The 20,800-nt window shown below is 34.6% G+C and overlaps 1 long non-coding RNA gene across 1 annotated transcript; it reads right to left on the reverse strand.

The window, feature by feature from the left end:
* Positions 1–2,629: 2,629 nt before the first annotated feature.
* On the reverse strand, positions 2,630–5,313 carry LOC137488619 (uncharacterized). The gene is made up of 5 exons (XR_015518188.1): positions 5,240–5,313; positions 3,536–3,668; positions 3,254–3,411; positions 3,045–3,140; positions 2,630–2,869 (listed from the first exon to the last, which is right to left on the reverse strand). It is a non-coding gene; the product is annotated as an uncharacterized LOC137488619 (long non-coding RNA).
* Between the last annotated feature and the right edge of the window lie 15,487 nt (positions 5,314–20,800).

Consider the following 20,800-nt stretch of genomic DNA (forward strand, 5'->3'; position numbering starts at 1 on the left):
TTACCCCGAAGAATTAGAACAGCACTACAGCACCTGCACACGTCGTTATATGTCATTGCATATCATTGCTTCATATGAGAACAGACGATTGCAACTGCTGTAGTTATTCCAACTTTGGTATTTTTTGGTGTTTATCTTTAGGAAACCCCTAAAGGCATATATTTTGTTATCATACTGATCTAATGTGGCAATAAGATCCTAATACTGTGCATTTAACACAGTGGCCATATTTATAAATTTAAACACACCAAAAACAACATAAACATCATAGCAGACACTGTAAAAAGCCCATTGACAGCCACTAGACTTTTCTGACAGGGTATTCCAGTATCAGAATGTTATGGGACTGCTGTACAGAAGTTATTATTAGAGATTATAAATCGAGAATACATCGAGAAATTTTGCGGTTTTTATTTTAGCGATATTTTTTTTTTTTTTTTAAAGCATGACGGTAAAACATGAACACAGTTATGAATATATTAAAACGTGTTTGTTTGTTTGTTGTAAAAACTCATAATAATGAAAAATAAATAAATAAATAAATAATTTGTGGCTATTCTTAATTCCAGGTGCAGCGATCCTGCCGTTGTAGTTGCTGTATTCTGGGAAACTTTTCTTACCCCTTGGTTTCGAGTCTGGTCCTGAAAAATCTTCCTTTGAAGGGGTGCATACCCCTTGCCCTTAGCCCTATGCCTACAACCAAAAGATAATTGGGACACCACTGCCCCTTCACAGGCAGGGTTAAGGGGAAGGGCTAAGGCAGTGGTCATCAAACTTGTTCCTGCAGAGCCGGTGTCCTGCAGATTTTACCTCCAACCCTAATTAAACACACCTGAACTAGCTAATCAAGGTTTTACTAGGTATACTTAAAACATCCAGGCAGGTGTGTTGAGGCAAGTTGGTGCTAAGCCCTGCAGGGACACCGGCCCTTAAGAACCAAGATTGTTGACCCCTTGGTGTCTATACTTACGCTACATTAAAGAAAGTTTCTGTAGACGAATCCGTTAACACTAACGTGGCAAAACATTTTTTTTAACATTATAAAGTACCACGGGTGTTGAAAACTAATCATTTTAGAGGCGTATACTAATGATTGGTGAAATCATTGGTGTTTTCCACTAAGCAGTTTGGCGTATCCCGGGAAAGCTTTTGGCTAACTCCTTGGCTACACTGTAATCCCGAATAAGTTGACAAAACTCAAAAAATTTGAGGTAATCAGTTACGTCAAATTTTTTAAGTTATGAAATTATCTATTTTAAGTAAACAGAAACATTAAGTTTTGAGTTTGTTGTACTCATGCAAGACACTTCACCTAACTTAAAATACCCAAGTTACTCAGCTTATATGTTTTAATTGCAATTAACTTAATTGTTTTAATTTTTCCAAACTTTAAATACTTAGTCACCCAGCTCATACATTTTAATACCAATTAACTTAATTGCTTTAATTTCTTTCAACTTTAAATACTTAAATCACCCAGCTCATACATTTTAATAGCAATTAACTTAATTGCTTTAATTTCTTTTAACTTTAAATACTTAAATCACCCAGCTCATACATTTTAATAGCAACTAACTTATTTTTAATTATTTATCTCACCTTTACATACTTAGTCACCCAGCTCATACATTTTGATAGCATTTTTTAAAATTAACTTCTCCATCGTCAGTTTCACAAATAAAATTAGCCATTATTTTAATCTTTAAACCCCATAAATCTGTCAAAATAAATCTGTAATTTAAAACACACAGACAATACCATTTTAGACATTTATTTTTAAAGAAAAAATGTCCAACAGTACTTTCAAATTTGTCTCCTATGCAATTACAAATGTCTTAAAACGATAAAAACTATTAGACATAAAGAGATTGAAAATGAACACTATTCTGAAATTAATAAAAATTACCCACAATGTAAATATGATATCAGACATAAGAGCCTCAAGAAAAAACAACTATAAGTTTGATAAAATTTAATAATACATTAATAAGTGTAAAACTTAGTCTTAAGGCATTCGTTAAAAAAATAATAAGTGCACATTCTGTGAAGTGACTCGTTTAGTGTAAACTACACAGAAACTGTATATATATATATCGCTGAAGTCAGAATTATTCGCCCCCATTTATTTTTTCCCCCAATTTCTGTTTAACGGAGAGCAGATATATATATATATATATATATATATATATATATATATATATATATATATATATATATATATATATATATATATTCAGTCTTGGTTGAACTATGATTCTGTCATTTACTTATTCCAAACCTGTTTGAGTTTCTTTCTTCTGTTGAACACTTAAAAGGTTATTTTTGACCAAAAAAAAAAAAAAAAGCTGAGACCTGTAACCACCGATTTCCACAGTATTTGTTTTCCTGTTAGAAAGTCAATGGTTACAGGTTGTCAGCTTTACTTAACTTTTGTGTTCAACAGAAGCAAGAAATTCAAGCAGGTTTGGGACAAGTGAAGAGTTAGTAAATGACAGAATTTTACATTTGGACAAACTATCCCTATATATAATAAAATGCATACTTACCAATTAAAGGTAAATAAATGTTTTGAAGTTACTACCCCAGAGACAGTCTTTATTAAGTAAAAAAAAAAAAAACAATCAACTCATTCTTTAAGGTTTCCATGCTACGAGACTTTTTATTTTCCATCATCCATGCCAAGCAAAACTTTTTGCACAAGTTCAAAGTCCTTTACTATATATTATGTGAAGAGCATACATTAATCCATACAAGACAAGAAAGGTCTGGAAGTGTGCTGTGGGTGGTGTCCAATTTATTCTTCAGGACAACAGAGACCCTCAGTGAATGCAGGGCCAATAAAGCATCTTCAGTCAGCAGGATTATCAATCTAAAAATATAATTCAAGGATATTAATGTAAGGACAGTATCAAAATGACTGAGCCAATATTATATGATTCATCAACTATTCGTGATTACAAATATGTTAAATAAAAGTTTTCAAAACTTCTTCTCATCTTTTCATTAAACATGCCTAATTGTGAAAAGAATGAATGAAGTCTTACCAGGGTGTTCCTAAAGAATCTTAAGTCACGCTCACGCAACAAGACCAAAAGACCTCTGATAAGAGTAGTCCGTCATGAACTGACATCATGCAGTTCCTGGAAATCAAGTATAATAAATGATGAATAAATGATTTTAAATCAATTTAAAAAATAAAAAAAAATTCAAATTATATTTTAATGTATACTTTAACACGTGACCCCAAACATACCTGCTCATCATAAACCTTTAAAAGATTAGCCAGGGTATCTGCTGTCTTGCCAGTTTTGGATGCTGTTTGCCTTGAAATTGTCATCAAATTAAATAGGTGGTGGTCCAGTTGTGCAAAGAATTTGTGGGGAAAATTCTCATTTGTAACATGTTGGTACTCTGCAAACAGCAAAAAGAAACAAGAGAGAATTTCATAAAACAAACCCACACCACAAAATATACAATTCTAGAAAAAAATTAATTAATATTATTATTATGTTTCATTTACTTATCTATTTTTTACCTCAGATGAAAATCAGGTGTTGATCAGATGTTGAAAGCAGGATCTTCATGTTGTAAACTGAACTCAAGGTCTAGCTGAAGTTTCACTTTCCTTGTAGTTCCTATCTGTAGTCAGCAACACCCGACCTTCAATTCTGTATGTACACAAAGTCACAGTGTCATTTAGCTGAGAGTGGAAGTAGTACAATTGCATGATGTCTAACGTTAACCTCCAAAACGGTTAGCAATAGAGCTGATTATCATGTTAGTTGCTTTGATTTGATGAACACAGATTTAATTTAAACAGTATTGAAATTTCTAAAACTGAATAGGACGACAAAGAAATTTAAGGCCTGATTTTAAAAGCTAGAAATAACAAAACTTACCTTATTGTCTAATGATGTAAAAATATATAGACTAAAATATTTATATTTTTAAGATATAAATATATTTTAAGCTACAAAATTTGCACATCAGAAAACTATGTCTTGTTTACCACGTCTTGAATATTTTGTTTTGTTATTATTTTATTTAATAACATAATTTTGTATTAATGTGTTATAGATATGCATACTTTGTTTTTTAGGCTGTTTATATTCTCTCCAGAGTAAACATTTTAAAAAATAGATTGAAAAAAAAAAACTTTTATCATACCTTTAAAATACATTTGACCTAAATGACATTTAAACTCATTTAACTGATCGCATTAATCAGGTAATCATTGATATGCAGAGATGTCGTCTTAAGCGCTAGGAAATATTAAGTGTTGATCAGTGCTGGTGATTGAGGTAAAGTTAGTTTTATATTTACACATTCAGACTTTCTCCATAATAATATAATTTCAGAAAGGTAATTTTTGCATATTCTTAATGGTGAAATCATATTAGCAGCCAATGACTTTCAAAGTACAACATTGTTCAGTCAAAAAAAAATAGTGCATTTAGTGTAATGTTGTTTTCATGTCATACTTGCATGTGATTTCAGAACGAATAGACAAAGTACCATGGTAAATAATTTATGGAGCGAGTCACAAGTTGTTACTAAATGAATGTATGAATATAAAACCAACTTTACCTCAATGTGGTAGTGTAAAATGAAGCTCTGTTCTGTACCTGCTCAGGTGAGGAGCGCAGCTTAAATGTTCTCCGTCAGGCTATCCTCATACATGGATCAGCAAGCAACAAGCTGCGTGTGACAGAGTTAAGTTTTGAGACTACGTTTTTGCGCGTCATCAGAAAATACCGTTAAGTGTTTAGGCGGAGATCATTTGAGTTATGATTAACGTTATGTTTCTTGCGCCTTTCGTTTCCGAAGTGCCTACAGATTGCAAAGATAATACCACATTCACACACTGGATGGAGTTCAGCGCAGCGCCATGAGAGCGCGCGTCTCCATGACAACTTCAGCACAGGCTGAGAAAAGGCATACTCGCGCCAAGATTTAAATTTTTTTGAAAAATGTAATCTGCCGATTTTAAATATTTTTGTCCTAATCACACACTGTTAAAATTCAGAGTTAACACGTTACAACTAACGCTAACTGATTCTAACTTTTTAAACAGCAATGTTAACGTTAGTTAGCAACAAGTGAGGCTAAACATGTTTTCTGTAATGTACGACATGTAAACACACCGTGATTAACTCTACATTACATTGAACTGTTACTGTGATTATATTAATTAAAACATACATTTAATATTTCTTGGATTTGTAAATATTTTACTTACTGTAGTGTGAAGTGAGGCCGATCCGCCATCTTAGAAAAAACGAATGAAGCATGAGCACGTACGTGAACCTGGATGACGTCAGATGCAAAATCACTGGGCTGACAGATTTTGAGTTAATGAAACTTTAAAGAGACATTTTGTATAAATTAAACCCAGCAGAATTGTTCACCTTACTTGAAAGATTAAATTTTTTCAAACTCAAAAATAAGAAAAAGTTCTAAATACTCATCAAGGTTAATTAAGATAAACAAATTTTAATGATTTAAGTTAATAGAACTCAATTCAATTAATTAGTTACAGCATTAGGGTTTACAGTGTATACAAATTAACTGGAGCGGGACAAACCAAAAAGTGGCCTTTCGTGCACTCCCTCTTAGGACTGCCGTAGTCAGTAAGTTGGTTTTAAATATACATTTCAATACAATTAGGGCTGTTCCATCTGTGGGGAACAAAAAAAAATCTATATAGTCCCATTTGGGTTGTTCTTATGTGAGAGCAAGCATCTTTCTTTTTTTAACATTTGTACTTGTTCACTACCAATTATCTGTTTATCTTTTAATCACAAATGCAGTGAGGACAAATGTCCATACCACGTCAGTGATAAAGAAGTGAAAAAAAATGCATTACAAGGTGGATACAACTTGCTGCTGACAGTGATGGAAGAAGAAAGGAAGATGGAAGGTGGTTCATATATATATATATATATATATATATATATATATATATATATATATATATATGCCAAATTCTGAAGAAGCATCTTAATACATTTTAATAAACATAACATGATAAAAATTATAATTATAAAATTGCACAAGATATATATATATATATATATATATATATATATATATATATATATATATATATATATATATATATATATATATATATATATATATTATATCACTCATGATTTTTACATTTATATATATTTTGTTTATTTTTTTATGTTTTATTAAAACAATTTCAATTAGTTTTTTTCAGAATTCAGCAGTTCTTTTTACAATTTTGATTTGTATATTTTACGTATTGTCAGGTTTTTGTAAAATGGTTCTTGCTATACTGTATCTTAAATTTATTTCTATATTCATGTTTATATAAAATTTAGCTGTTTTGAGATGTGTCTTGTACAATTTTTTTTCAACTCTATTGGGAAAACAGGGTTGTTTTAAAACATTTTTTTGTATGTTTGCAATTTCAATTTTTTTTATCATTATCTTCCTCTGTATTAATTGTGCAGTTTTATTGTTATTTTTAAATTTACATTCTTGTGCACTGCAAAATTATTTATTTACTTTTAGTATAACTTGTTTCTTGCAATCAATAAACGTTTATCATTTATTTATTTTTTCCTTGGATTATTGTCGTTATAGAATATGTATGCTGGTTGCATTTTATTCAAAGGTTAAATGCAGTGCCTACACTTAGGTATTATATTTTAGCCTGCATTTGCTGTTATATCAACTCAAATGGTTGTAATGCCATGTATCAAGTACCAATGTAATACCAAAATGTTTTATATCAAGGTAAATGAAAACTTAGTCGTACCAGCTCTGGGCTGCAGCGCACATTACTTGCGGGCAAATTCTGGCTCGGATGCAGCAGCGTCGGCTCGCTTATGTTCGCCTCATCTGGCCTGATTGATTCGGGGCCGGAATCGGGCAGTGAGTGCACAGGCATCCGGCCTGAGTACAGCAGCCGGAGTTGGGCCAAGGGGTAAGTCTCTGGCAGGCGATAATTTAGCCGGAACTGCCCCGAGTGTATTTTGCTATGTGGGAAACAGGTAATGAATTTGTGGAAAGCAACGTAACCAGGCACTTGATTGAAAATTCAGATGACACACCTTTTATCAAAGTGATTACCTTATTGAATGAATCATATACCTTTAGCTTTTAAAGAACAGTTTATGATTTCTGTTGAAATCCTGTTAGCATATATGCTAGTTGCTTGTTCACTGTGGTCTCTTTAGATCTATCCAGCTTTAAAATCTTAGCTGGACTATTTGCAGATGAGCAATTAGGCATGTAACCAGACTGAAAGAAATATAGACTAGAGATGACGGACATCATACGCATGCCAGTAATGATTCTAACATTAGTATGTAGGTGTGAAAAAAGACTGTGGAATGAAAACATTTATCAGAGGACCACCAGAGATAATATTTTCAATAGACATTTGCTGCAAATCTCATCAAGGTCTTGCTTTTACTCACTGCTTGCTAAAAGAAAACCTGTGGAAACCTGTATTTTTTTTTTTTACAATGCCAAATATCTATCTATCTATCTATCTATCTATCTATCTATCTATCTATCTATCTATCTATCTATCTATCTATCTGTCTGTCTGTCTGTCTGTCTGTCTGTCTGTCTGTCTGTCTGTCTGTCTGTCTGCCTGCCTGCCTGCCTGAATGCCTGCCTGCCTGCCTGCCTGTCTGTCTAAGCTCTTATTTTACCCCTTTTTTCAAGATTTAAGATAATACTTTTTTTGTCTTTAGGCTGTGTGTAAAGTTTCAGCTCAAAACACCTATCAGATTATTTATTGTACCTTTAAGAATAATGAAATGTTTTGCTTTGAACAGAATTTAGCTGTTTTGTTGCCTGTGCCTTAAATGCTGGTTTCTCCCGCCCACCGTTCCCACGTACCTGTCAGAGTGTGGCTTAATCCCCACCTCAGCTGTGTCATATAAACAGCGCAGTGACATGCATGAAGGAAACAGTTCTTACATAACGTTTGTGAGAAATACTTCTATAGTAACTTTACTAATGATTATTTGATGTATTTGTTGTAGAGTTAATTCAAGTCGATCTGCAACGATGAGTCACACAATGTGACATGATACACATTATTATCCACGGCTGTATGGATATCAGTTATGTAAATGTACAAAATAAACCTGATTTAAGTCCACATACTTGGATTTAAGTGTCTTCTTTTATAATTGTACTGACATGGTGCTGTGGTGATGAATTACAGTGATTTTACAATCTTCAACTTACTTCATTACAAATATGCCTTGCTTGTAAAACTTGTTTTTGATTACAGTTGACGATGATTGTTCATCACAGAGCGCTGAACAGAACTTTTTATTCCAGTTGCTTTGTGCACATCCCGTCTTGTTGATATGACTATTTCTACAGAGACATGTTAAGACATGGCTGTCAACCCATCCGATGTCTGGGAAACCACATTCCTTCATCATGTTGTGGTGGGCCTTAAAACGGGTGGTTTAATGCTATTTTAAGGTCAGGAAATTTAAAAAAAAGGAGACTTATTGGGTTTATGTCACCCCAATATTACTGTGGACACACTATACTTACACACAGTTCTGTCTAAACAGCTGTTCAACACACACAAATGTTTAATGTTGCATCCAAAATAGCAAGACACCCTTAAGCCTATTTTCACTACTTTTTTTTTTTTTTTTTACTAAATACTACTAAAAAAAAAAAAAAAAAAAAAAAAAAAAATTAAATACAAATTTTGAGTGCCTTAAATTTTGTTTTAGGGCATATTTGAACTCTACTCTACTTATGCATGAATCCAACAAATAAATAAATGGATAAACAATTAAAATGTCAAGTGTTTCATCGTGTAAGTTTACTTTGCTCTTACATACTTTGACATTTATCCAAACAATTGCATAATAGCATATTGTCAACTCATTATGAACTCATTATGTCTCCTCATGTAAGTGCTCTCAGCCCTTACAAGTTGTGATGGCCAAACAATAATTTCAAAACATTGTATTCATGTTTCCAGCAACTTCATTCCAGTACATTTTGCAATGATTTAAGAGGTCCATTAGTTCCAACCGGTTTGCTGCCAATGACGTCTGATGATCACCTCACAGACAAAAAGCAATCTGTGCCAAGGTAATGTTGGTACTTTACACTGTGTCGTGTTGTCAGAAAGCAACAAAGGCACTTGGGCAGCTGGTCTGTAAGCTATTACCAACTCATTCTCACTCTCAACTCTGGTCAGGACCCCTTGGTGTCACTTTTTAGCACACTAGGTACTAACTTTTTTTTCCCATTGTGCAGGGGACTCAATTGCTTTTTACAAGAAAATATTGGGTCAGTACTGTACTTACACTTTCAGAAATAGGAGGAGAGCTGTCACTTGGGTAGTACCTTTTTAAAGGACACACATTTGTACTAAACGGTCATATTAGCACCTACAATTTTTATTAGATAGACTTTTGGATTTTAAGGTACTAATATCTACCTTTAAGACAGCAAATATGTTTTATTTTATTTTATTTTATTTTTTTGCTTGGTTGTCTTGTTTCTAATCTACACATCTAAAAACTCTTAAATGAAGAGGCATGGTCTTGACAAATAATACTTATTTTAAGATATAAGATATCTAAATTAAATATTTGTTTCTTTAATTGGGGTAAAATTACCCCAATTACAAGATTATTATACTTACCCCATTTTTCTTTCCAATGGGTAGATAAAATGTTGTTTTTTGCATTGAGGTTCAGTTAATTAACTGTTTCCTATGGCAGACTATTTACAATTTAGAGTACAAAACAATATATAAAAACAATATACAAAACAATATTTTATATTATTATATATTATATATATTTATATTATTATTATTATTATTATTATTATTATTATTATTATTATTATTATTAACAATATTTTTTTATTAAAAATGTAGGCTCGTTTATTCATTCATTTTCTTTTCAGCTTAGTCCCTTTATTAATCTGGGGTTGCTACAGCAGAATGAGCCGCCAACTTATCCAGCATATGTATCCCATCTCTGGGAAACATCCATACACACTCATTCACACACATGCACTACAGACAATTTAGCCTACCTAGTTCCTTGTACGGCATGTCTTTGGATTGTGGAGGAAACCGCAGCACCTGGAGGAAACCCAAGCGAACACAGGGAGGACATGCAAACTCCACACAGAAATGCCAACTGACCCAGCCAAGGCTCGAACCAGTAACCTTCTTGCTGTGAGGCGACAGCACTACCTACTGTGCCACTGTGTCACCCAAATATGAAGACAAGGGAGTTATATTATATGGGCTATTCATAGTGAGTTTGGAAAAATCTGGCTGGCATACCAATGATAAAGATGAGAGACATGCCGGGATTTAATCCAATTCATCTATTTTTATAGCGCTTTTACAATTTTTACAATGTAGATTGTGTTAAAGCAGCTTCACATTGAACATTACAGTAAATTGAAACAGTGTCAGATCAGTTTTGTATTGAAATTCAGTTTAGCTCAGTTCAGTGTGGTTTAATTTTCACTGCTGAGAGTTCATACACTGAGGAACAAATCCATCGATGCACAGCTCCACAGGTCCTGAACCATGCAAGCGAGTGGTGACAGCGGCGAGGAAAAAACTTCACCAATTTGCAAAAGTGGAGAAAAAAAAACAAAAAACTTGTGAGAAACAAGGCTCAGTGGGGGCACGACCATTTCTACTATGGCCAAACATCTTGTGCAGAGCTACAGTCTTGGTGCCGGAGGCTGAAGAGCGCTGGACATCCATCGTGGAGAAGATGCAGGTGAGAAAGGTCATCAGCTGGTGTACAGACTGGCCCTTTATGACCAATGCGAGGACTTGTCTGTCACTGGGGTCTTACAAGGATCAATCTAATGATCAAAACTCCTTCATAACCACCACAGCAGCTGGTCAGGATACGGCCTGGTCCAGGATTGTAAAACCTTGGGTATAATAAAAACAAAAAGACTAAGATAAGCACAGATGCCGTTCAAATTATAATGTCGTTAGGGAAATGTACCGGCTCCGGTTTCCCTAAATAATGAAGACTTACAATTCTTTAGAGGATTTTGATTTAAAAAGCTTTTGTTTTTTTATGTGTATGCTAATGCAAAGAGATGTGTATTTAATGAAGTTTTAAACTGACAGAGTGTGTGTGCCTCCCGAATAGCGCTAGGAAGGCTGTTCCAGAGTTTAGGTGCCAGATATAAGATCTACCTAATGCAGGCTAATGCAGTTCCTCTAATAACAACATAATTTTCAAGCCTATCAAGGAAAATATTGATACCAATCAATATCAATTGTATTAAATGCAGCACTGAGATCCAATAACACTTAAAGAGAAAATCAATCATATCACTTCCTCCTCTTGAAATTAGTTTGTGAAACTTCACTTATTTTGCTGAGTGTAGACTCAAAGGGCAAAAAAAAAAAAAAATTCTGAACACCTAACCCCCTTAATCTCAAACGCAACCGTTTGTCAATACTGTATGTAAATACAATATTAAATCAGAAGGTTTTACAATAACTATTACAGTTAATTTAAAGATTACAAACATATTAGGTCGTCCAAAGTCAACTGACCAATTTGAATGAGGGAACATCTGAAAGTGATCATTGTAACATTAAAATTACAAACTCTATTAAACACTGCAGTCTAAAGGAGTCCTATGTAATGCTGTTATGTTACATTACATTATGCCAAGTTACATTACATTTGATGGTGAAGTATCTTTGGCTTTGTGTATTTCATCATCCTAATATTCTGAGTAATGTTTATCTATTTATTTATTTTATTTTTTCATGAGAAATTGTTTAGAGTGCCATATGTCAACATGATAGTTGTTTTAATTTCCCTGTCACAGTTTCTTTAAGACCAACATTCTAATTTTGCTGTTGGAAAGAGAAGACCTTAGTTTAGCCAATGATGTGGTTTGGTTAAGTCACATGATGTGCAGTGTTTTCCTGTAGCGCGATTTCTGACATACTGGTGTTTATTGTGAGAAATAGCTGAATGCAAATATAAACATAAATAAAAACAAAGCATCATGTCATGTCACATCCACAAAAAAATAAAAATAAAAAAAAATGTAAGACATCCCCTCCAGTAAGTTATGATGATATTATCCCAACTTATTATTATTATTATTATTATTATTATTATTATTATTATTATTTTCAAATGCATGTGTTGCCAAATGGCAACACTGTGCAATAGTACAATGTGCAATATTGCAATAGCTTAGCTAGCTTGCAAGGTCAGCTGTGATCTTTTAAGTTGTAACAATAACAACATGCATTATTGTAATATAATGTTGATTAGTCATAAAGTAATGGCATTTGAATTATATATGCATCCAATCTAATTTTCTAATACTATCTAATACTTTTGATTAGATAAAAATACAGTGATCAGTGTATTAGTGAGCACCACCATGATCAATGGTAAATGAAAGAAGAAAATGACAGAACTGGCTTTTCCTGCAGATGTAAGTGAGGATGAGATGGGTTTTAGTGACCATGAGAATGACGCAGACTGGACAGTTGATAAGAGCAGTGATGGAGACAGTTCAAATAAGAAAGCTCAGAGGCAGATAAGACAGGGATAGTAAAGTATATAGTATGATATATAAACATTCTTAGCTAGTAACTACATTATTCGGATGTATCTGGGTATATTTGACTTTTTATTTATTTGTTGTAATATTTCCAGGAGAAAATATTTATATTTACTGTATGGTGTACACATGATAATACAATATAGTTTATATAGTTTGTTTTCCATAATATTCAGCAAAGAAATGGAATAAATGGTAGCTGTTGGAATATCAGTTTTTGGAATGTATGTACAAGGTGTCATTTATAAGTTCTGTGTTTAAGCTTATAATACTGCAACACAAATTAAATAATTGCAAACAACATAATTATTATATATAAGGAAAGACCTACATTTGAAATTTCTAAGTTAGATCCACTGTTGGATGTTGTTGCATCCAAGTACCTTATTATTTTATTTTTATTTTTTTTTTTACAGCATGTCAAAGTTAAACCATGCTAGAAAAGAAAAACAGTCATATATATATATATATATATATATATATATATATATATATATATATATATATATATATATATATATATATATATATAGTGCATATTTTATTTTTATAAATCGATCATAATGCGTGCAGTAGAGGAATTATCTCCACTGACCTTCAATGCTGTTAAAAGTGTTTCTATATAAGGGTTTTGACTTTTCTAAATAGATGTGGTCAACTGAAACATTCTGTGAAATCTGCAACATTATCAGCTGCTGGATTATTTGGTCGAGCTAAAAGCCCATTATATCAATTACTGTTAACATGTCTTATGTTTTAGAGACCCATTCTCTGTCCTACAGGGGTGCTAGATAAGCTAAGCACCCTTACATGAAAGCAAGAGCACCCTCGGCTAAAACTGTAATAATGGATGTAAGTTGGGCAAACGCTACAGTCTGTACTTGTATCTGCGCTGTTGGTAATATCAAAGATTTGTATTCGTAATGATATTTTGCAGCCTTAAGCACTATCACACGCATACAGTAGATGATAGATTTGTTGAATGCAATTGCCAGTCAGAGTGCTTTAGTACAAGTTGTGTATGATAATAGAAATGCACAATTTGTTACTTTTTTTAAAAGCAATAATACTTTTATGTTGTCATAAACATGTTTTGACAGTTAATAAAAGTTAATAAAAACAGTTAATAAAAAAGTTGCAGACGCCTTTAACAATATTAAAATGCTTTTGTAAACATCCAGTTTTTCTCTAAACCTATAAAAAAATGGCTACAATAATACTACTACAATAAGTAAAATCCGCTCTAACTGTAAAATTAAATAAACTGATCTTGACACATGAAAGGGCCAAGCATGCAGCCCACAATAAGGTGGAAAGTTATTGTGTATCATATTTAACAAACCATTTACTACTAATTTTATGTAATTAAGCTCACATGGATAATCAAATATTAATCAGATGATGTCATTACGCTGCTTTGTCATCAGCGAATCATTGCATTGCTGATCATGATTTTGAGGATCGATAGATCAGTCCTTCACAACACACGCAGCAATCTCAGATCAGTTATTTCAGACATTTTAATCTGATTCACAAACTTGTTTGAAAAACCATACTTGCCAGAGATTATCAAGATAAAAAAATGCAAGATCTGCCAAATCATTTTAAGCGAGCTACGAAGAACAGACCCCCAGTCTCCCTTGTGTGTTTGTTTTTGTCATTTGACCTTCACCGTGTGTTAATCATCTCCACCTGTGTCTCACCCCTGTATGGAATCAGTGTCATCATCTCCTGTTAGTTTAAGTCCTGGTATTCTATTAGTTCCTTGTCTGGTATTCTTTCTTGGTGATGTCTTGTCTGTTGCTTGTTTTTACCCTATGTCCTTCCAGTATTCTTCCCTGTGAGTAATTATAATAAATATACGTGTTTTGATAATCCTGAGATCCTGTGCCTTCCTGTAGTGAACCAGGCGTTACATAATATCTGACCAAAACAGGTATTAAGTTTTACCCTGTTTTATTTTCATAGTCTTTTTGCTCCCAGTAATTTATTTTTCCTCCCCCTCGTGTTCTTTCCCTGGGATTCAATCTACACTCCTGAATTCATCATGATGAGGCAGGGGGAAAGCAGCCTCGAGGACCATACAGACAACTTCCTGTTCCTAGCGGAACAATTCAGCTGGCCAGAGCACGGTCGTCTGAAGATGGTCCTTGGGGCAATCTCAACGCCTATGTGGAGTGGACACTGGCGAGGAGTTAACCATCATTTGATGTCAGTGCCACTCCAGACCCAGTGTCCAGCTCAACCATCTGCAAGGAGCATACAATAGAGCCCACCGCAGATGGAGAGCCACCCACGGTGTGTGAGCCATCGAGAGTGACAGAGCAGAACAACACCAAGCACGAGAAGCTAAACCAGCCGTCTGACCAGGTGTGTGAGCTGGCAACATAACTGAAAGTGCTTATTACTTTCAGGAGCAAAGTCACACCTCTGCTGCTGTTCCCAGACAGCCTCCAACCCTGTTCATCCCTGAGGATGACAGCTCCAAAGTCATGAGCACCACAACCCCCCCACCCACCCCCCCCCAACCTCCCCTCTTTACCTCCGTTGACGTCATCCACCATAACCATTCTGCCTGCTCCAGTGCTGCTTGAATCAGCCAGTCCCTCAGCTCACTCTCTAGCCTCATGTGTGGAGGTATCCCTTAAGGCCTACCTACCTTTGTCACCCGACGTCATCTCCTCTGCCTTCCGAGCTACCGACTACGCTTCGGCCCTCCGACCCAACGGCTCCACGTTGGCTTTTTCCTTCCTCATCTCCTCCATTGAACGTCAACCCATTGGGTCCACCAGTCTCCCTCATCCCCCTGATTCTGGCCTTGGTCAGTCTTCGCACTGCCTTCACTTCAGGGTTTACGGTCACACCCAGTCTCCCTTGTGTGTTTGTTATCGTCATGTGACCTTCACTATGTGCTGATTTGTTCCTGTAACCCGCCATACCATGTTCATCACCTCAACCTGTGTCTCACCACTGTATGTAATTAGTGTAATGACACATGAAAGTGTTCTTCCTTCTGAGTAATTGTAATAAATATTCATGTTTTGACAATCTTGCAAGCCTGTGCATTGGGTGTACCTGAGGCATTACAACTTTTGTATTTTGACCTTGGTTTTTAAAATGGTTTATAAGATAAAAACTGCTTTTATTCTAGCCGAAATAAAACAAATGCGACTTTTTTTTCCAAAATAAAAAAAAATATTATCAGACATATAACATCACTTGGGAAATTTTCTTTGATTTTATATATATATATGTATATATATATATATATGTATATATATATATATATATATATATATATATATATATATATATATATATATATATATATATACACATATATATATATATGTAAATATTTGTGTGTGTGTGTGTATGTATGTATATGTACACACACACATATATCTACAATAGCAGACAAAGAAGGTATATTTCTTTCAATCACTACTTTTCATTTTTCATTTTCCTAAGATATATTTTAAACTGGGTGCACGGTGAATGAAACATCCATTCAGACTCATAGACAACGGACAATTTAGCTTATTTAGCTTGCCCAATTCACCTGTACCACGTCTTTGGACTTGTAGGGGAAAGCGGAGCACCCGGAGGAAAATTTGGGGAGAACATGCAAACTCCACACATAAACGGCAACTAACCCAGTTGATGCTTGAACCAGCAACCTTCTTGCTGTGAGGCAACAGCACTTTTTACTGCGCCACTGCGTCGCCCAGATTTAGGATTGTAGGATTCATTATTTTATAAAAATATATAAATATAGATTTATTAAAAAATTTAAATACAAATATAGACAGTATATTATTTTCATGAACTTTCAAATGTTAATATGACCCAGGCACCATTTTAACATTTGAAAGTTCATGCAAATAATATAATGTCTATTTTTGACAAACATGGCAGTAAAAGTGAATGTAACCGAGTACCCTGCACATTGAAAAATGACCCCAAAGGGTTACCTAGTGCATTAAAAGGAAGGCTAGCCAAGCGTTGAGTGGGGAATGAGAATGTGGGAACATTAGGGAACGTTAAGTCCACAGACTCTTGATCAAAACATGTGCCAGAGTTAATATCAACTCGGAACAGCATCACCCTGTGAGGCCACAACCAGCTAGACAGAGCCTAAAATGAATGCAAGGAGGATGTTAATGTGCAGAGACTCTGGGCAGCAGGGCATTAAGATGCAGCCGTTGTGAGGTTTCAACCTTTCGCAACATAATCAGTAGCTTTTGGTCCCTGGTACCAGCATTATCTATTCAGAGGTGATGTTCAGAGTGTGTGGGGTGAATATTGAATGCAAGGTGGCAGATGAGCAAGGTGTGTGTAGATCTATAAGAAATTGAGCAGTTAAGTAAAAACCAGGGCTCGGAACATCTTGGAGACTGCATTTCAATCAGAGAACTATGGATTTTTGCTTTGCTAGAGGGAGGAGATCCTTAAAGATGTCAGAAACGAAACACAACACTCATTATTTGTATGTTTTTCATTAGAGTTGGATCATTCTTCTGTCTTTTTTTATATGCATGTGTTAAAGTGTATGTGTCCAGTGTCATTTTAACACCATCTAATAAAGAGTCTTCTATTTAATGACTTTGCATCAGTGTTATGGATTGCAAATGTTATGATATTTGAGTCTTATGAGCCTATTAGTGGAATATTTTAGCAAATGTTCTCAGGGTTTCTCAAATGTGGCATTGGAAAAAAAATAACATTTGTCATTTTATGATGGTGGTATGTTCAAGAAAATTCTGCATTCATTCATTCATTCATTCATTTTTTTCATTAAAATTAATTCATTTTCTTCCAGTTTAGTCTCTGTTTCAGTGGTCACCACAGCAGAATTAAATGCCAACTATTCCAGCATGTGTTTTATGCATTGGATGCCCTTCCAGCCGCAACACAGCACTAGGAAACATCCATACACACTCATTTACACCCACACACATACACATACACTACAGCAACTTTAGTTTATTCAATCCACCTATGCTGCATGTCTTTGGACTGTAGAGGAAACCGGAACACCTGGAGGAAACCTACACCAACATGGGAAAAACAAGAAAATTCCACAGAGAAATGCCAACTGACTCACTGGGACCAATGACCTTCTTGGTGTGAAGCAACAGTGCTAACCACTGAGCCACAGTGCCACCCATTTTAAAATTTAACTTAAAAAAAAAAAATAAATAAAGGATGAAATAAATATATCTGCTTTGTCTGCTATTGTAGATATAACATTATAAAATTTGCATTGGGCCTTCAAACTCAAACAAATGCACACCTGAACTACAAACAAATATACACCTGAATCCATGTGAATATAACCAGGACCCCCTCTTCTCCCCCACATCTCACCAAACCACTACCCCAAACTGATTGTGCCTCTCACAGGTTAGTGGGCTTGACAAAACACCTGTAGAAAACACACTCTTTTTTTTTTTCTCTGACATTTGCACCAGGCACGATCTTACATCCATTCATTTGTACATTCATTTTCTTTCAGCTTAGTTTTGGACTTTGGGGGAAACTGAATCACCCTGACGAAACCCGTGCGAACACGGGAAGAACATGGAAACTCCACACAGAAATGGTCCAAATTGGCCCAGCCAGGACTCAAAGCAATGACCTTCTTGCTGTGAGGAGCCACCGTGCTAACAACCAGCAAAAACAAAAAGAAAAAAGTGTAGTGTGCATGATGATTAAGTATGCTTCACACTAGCACTTTTGGTCCGCACCTGGGTTCGTTTGACATCAGAGTTCAATCGTGCCCGAACCTGCCTGAAAGAGGGCAATCACAGTGATAATGTCTACTTGTCTCCTCCGAAAACAGCAGCAGGGAATTAGAGCACCCGGAGAAAACCCATGGGAACACAGAGAAAAAACAAACTCCACACAAATATGCCAACTGACTCAGCCGGGGCTAGAACCAGTGACCTTCTTGTTGTGAGGCAATTGGCTACCCAATGTGCCATCATGACGCCCGGTTTCTGTATACCCAAAACAGTTCAGTAAAAAATGGTTCAGTAAAAGCAGAATGACCATGATGTGCGTACGTCTTTCCATTTTGCTTTCATGGCTGTCACCTAGTATGATGCAAGTGTACCAGAGTTCAGAGGTGAAAAAGAAAGTATGAAAATAAACCCGCTGAAAAGGTGGCAAGGGAGGACAATCAAACTTAAACCAAGTGTGAAAGCACCCTAATTGTAAATGTAAACACAAAAATATGTCTGTAGTTTAATTCTTGAGACTATAGATCTGTGCATTCTGTTTTAAAGAGACACTGTGGTTTATTATTGTAGTATAGTATAGTATAGTATAGTATAGTATAGTATAGTAATGTCCTTATATAGTCAATATAACTGTGTAAAACGCGGGATCATTTTTGATGACCTAATAGGGTAAGCTATTATTTTTAATACAATTTATAAAAAACAACAATTAATTCCAACAAATGATTGTTGCATAATACTTGTTTTGTTGACCTTATTAATTATTTTATTTTATTTTCAGCTTAGTTATTAATGTGGGGTCACCACAGAGGAATGAACCACCAACTTATCCAGCACATGTTTTACTCAGCAGATACCCTTTCAGCTGCAACCCATCACTGGGAAACATCCATACACACTCATAAACTACAGGCAATTTAGCTTGCTCAATTCACCTGTACCACATGTCTTTGGACTGTAGGGGAAACCAGAGCACCCCGAGGAAACCCACGTGAATGCAGGGAGAACATGCAAACTCCACACAGGAACGCCAACTGACCCAGCCGAGGCTCGAGCCAGCAACCTTCTTGCTGTGAGGCTACCTGCTGCACCACTGTATCCCCTTGTAATATTTATCTCATCATTAATATTTTTATCTTTCTATAGTATGTCTGAATGTTTTAACTCTAAAAATAATCTGAAGGGGGTTCGTTATAAATATTTATTACGATTTATTATTCCTAAAAATGGGCTTCTCAGTAATTTTTTCTCATTGCCCTTAGAAATCTAGGATAGGGACTCTATTTGCATCACTTATGTTCAAATATTAGTTGTCGAGGCAGATATCAATTACAGATGCCATGTAATTTCAAGCTTTGGTTATTGTGAAAGCTGCAAACCCATGGCGGTCATCTATATTCTTTTGTCCTATATTCTGTTTTATGGAAGTTATGAAACATGTCAGGTCTGTACGGTAAAGGCAGGCATAAAAAAGGATATTAAAGCTGAAAAGGTGTTAGGTAATTACTGGGGTTGAGTTCTGTGCATAATAAAGTCTAATATTCAGTTAACATGTTCTGCTTTGCCATTTGAATTAACTTGTTGAAAGGGCCCGTAATAATGTTCCACATTTTACACCACCTTTCAAATGAAATAAATTATTAAATATGCCCACATTATGACCAAGCAGGACACCTTTCGCTTTACATATATTTTATGAAATGCTATGTTATATAGTATAATGTGTGTGCATTATTAATATTAATGTATTTTAATGCATGTGCATTACAATGCAGTATGTGCATTATCACCATGTAGTGTATATCCCTCTGTATGTTTTCATTGTTACATTTGTAAATGTGCAGATTTTTTTTAATGATGTATAATCATGATTGTTTTTGTCATGAGAGCAATATTTGAAATGTTTTCATAATGCTTTTAGTCTTGTGGTGTATAAATGTTTTCAGAATTGTTTATTAAATGATGAATGAATGTTCTCATTGTTAGAACAGTCCATTCACATTTTATTAACGTTTTAAGATGTAAGAATGTGTCCCTAATGTTCTTAGTAAGTTATAAAAACATTTTCTGTAAAAGTTTCTTGATACAATTAAAATGTTTAGTTTTTTAGACAGTGTAGGTGTAAAAAAGTAATGTTTCAACGTACTGATTTCTATTTTTGTTTCACACATTAATATTGTTCCACATTGTTCCACTAATGATAAGTTAGGGCATGTGCTAATAATGATCTAACTTTAACTAACTTTTATTTGCGTGAACATTGTCATTAACTAATCATTAAAGTGTCACAATACACCAAAACACATTTTTTTTTTTTTTGAGATTTTGAGTCAAATGTCCCACTTTGCTAAAAAATACTATAAGGACAATTTCGAGCAAATGTTGGTTAGAAAAGGAATATTGAAGGTACATCACTGCAATGAGATGCTTGTTTAAATTCC

Source organism: Danio rerio, chromosome 20 (genome assembly GCF_052040795.2).
Source record: "Danio rerio strain M-AB ecotype USA chromosome 20, GRCz13ab, whole genome shotgun sequence".
In the NCBI taxonomy this organism is placed as follows: domain Eukaryota; kingdom Metazoa; phylum Chordata; class Actinopteri; order Cypriniformes; family Danionidae; genus Danio; species Danio rerio.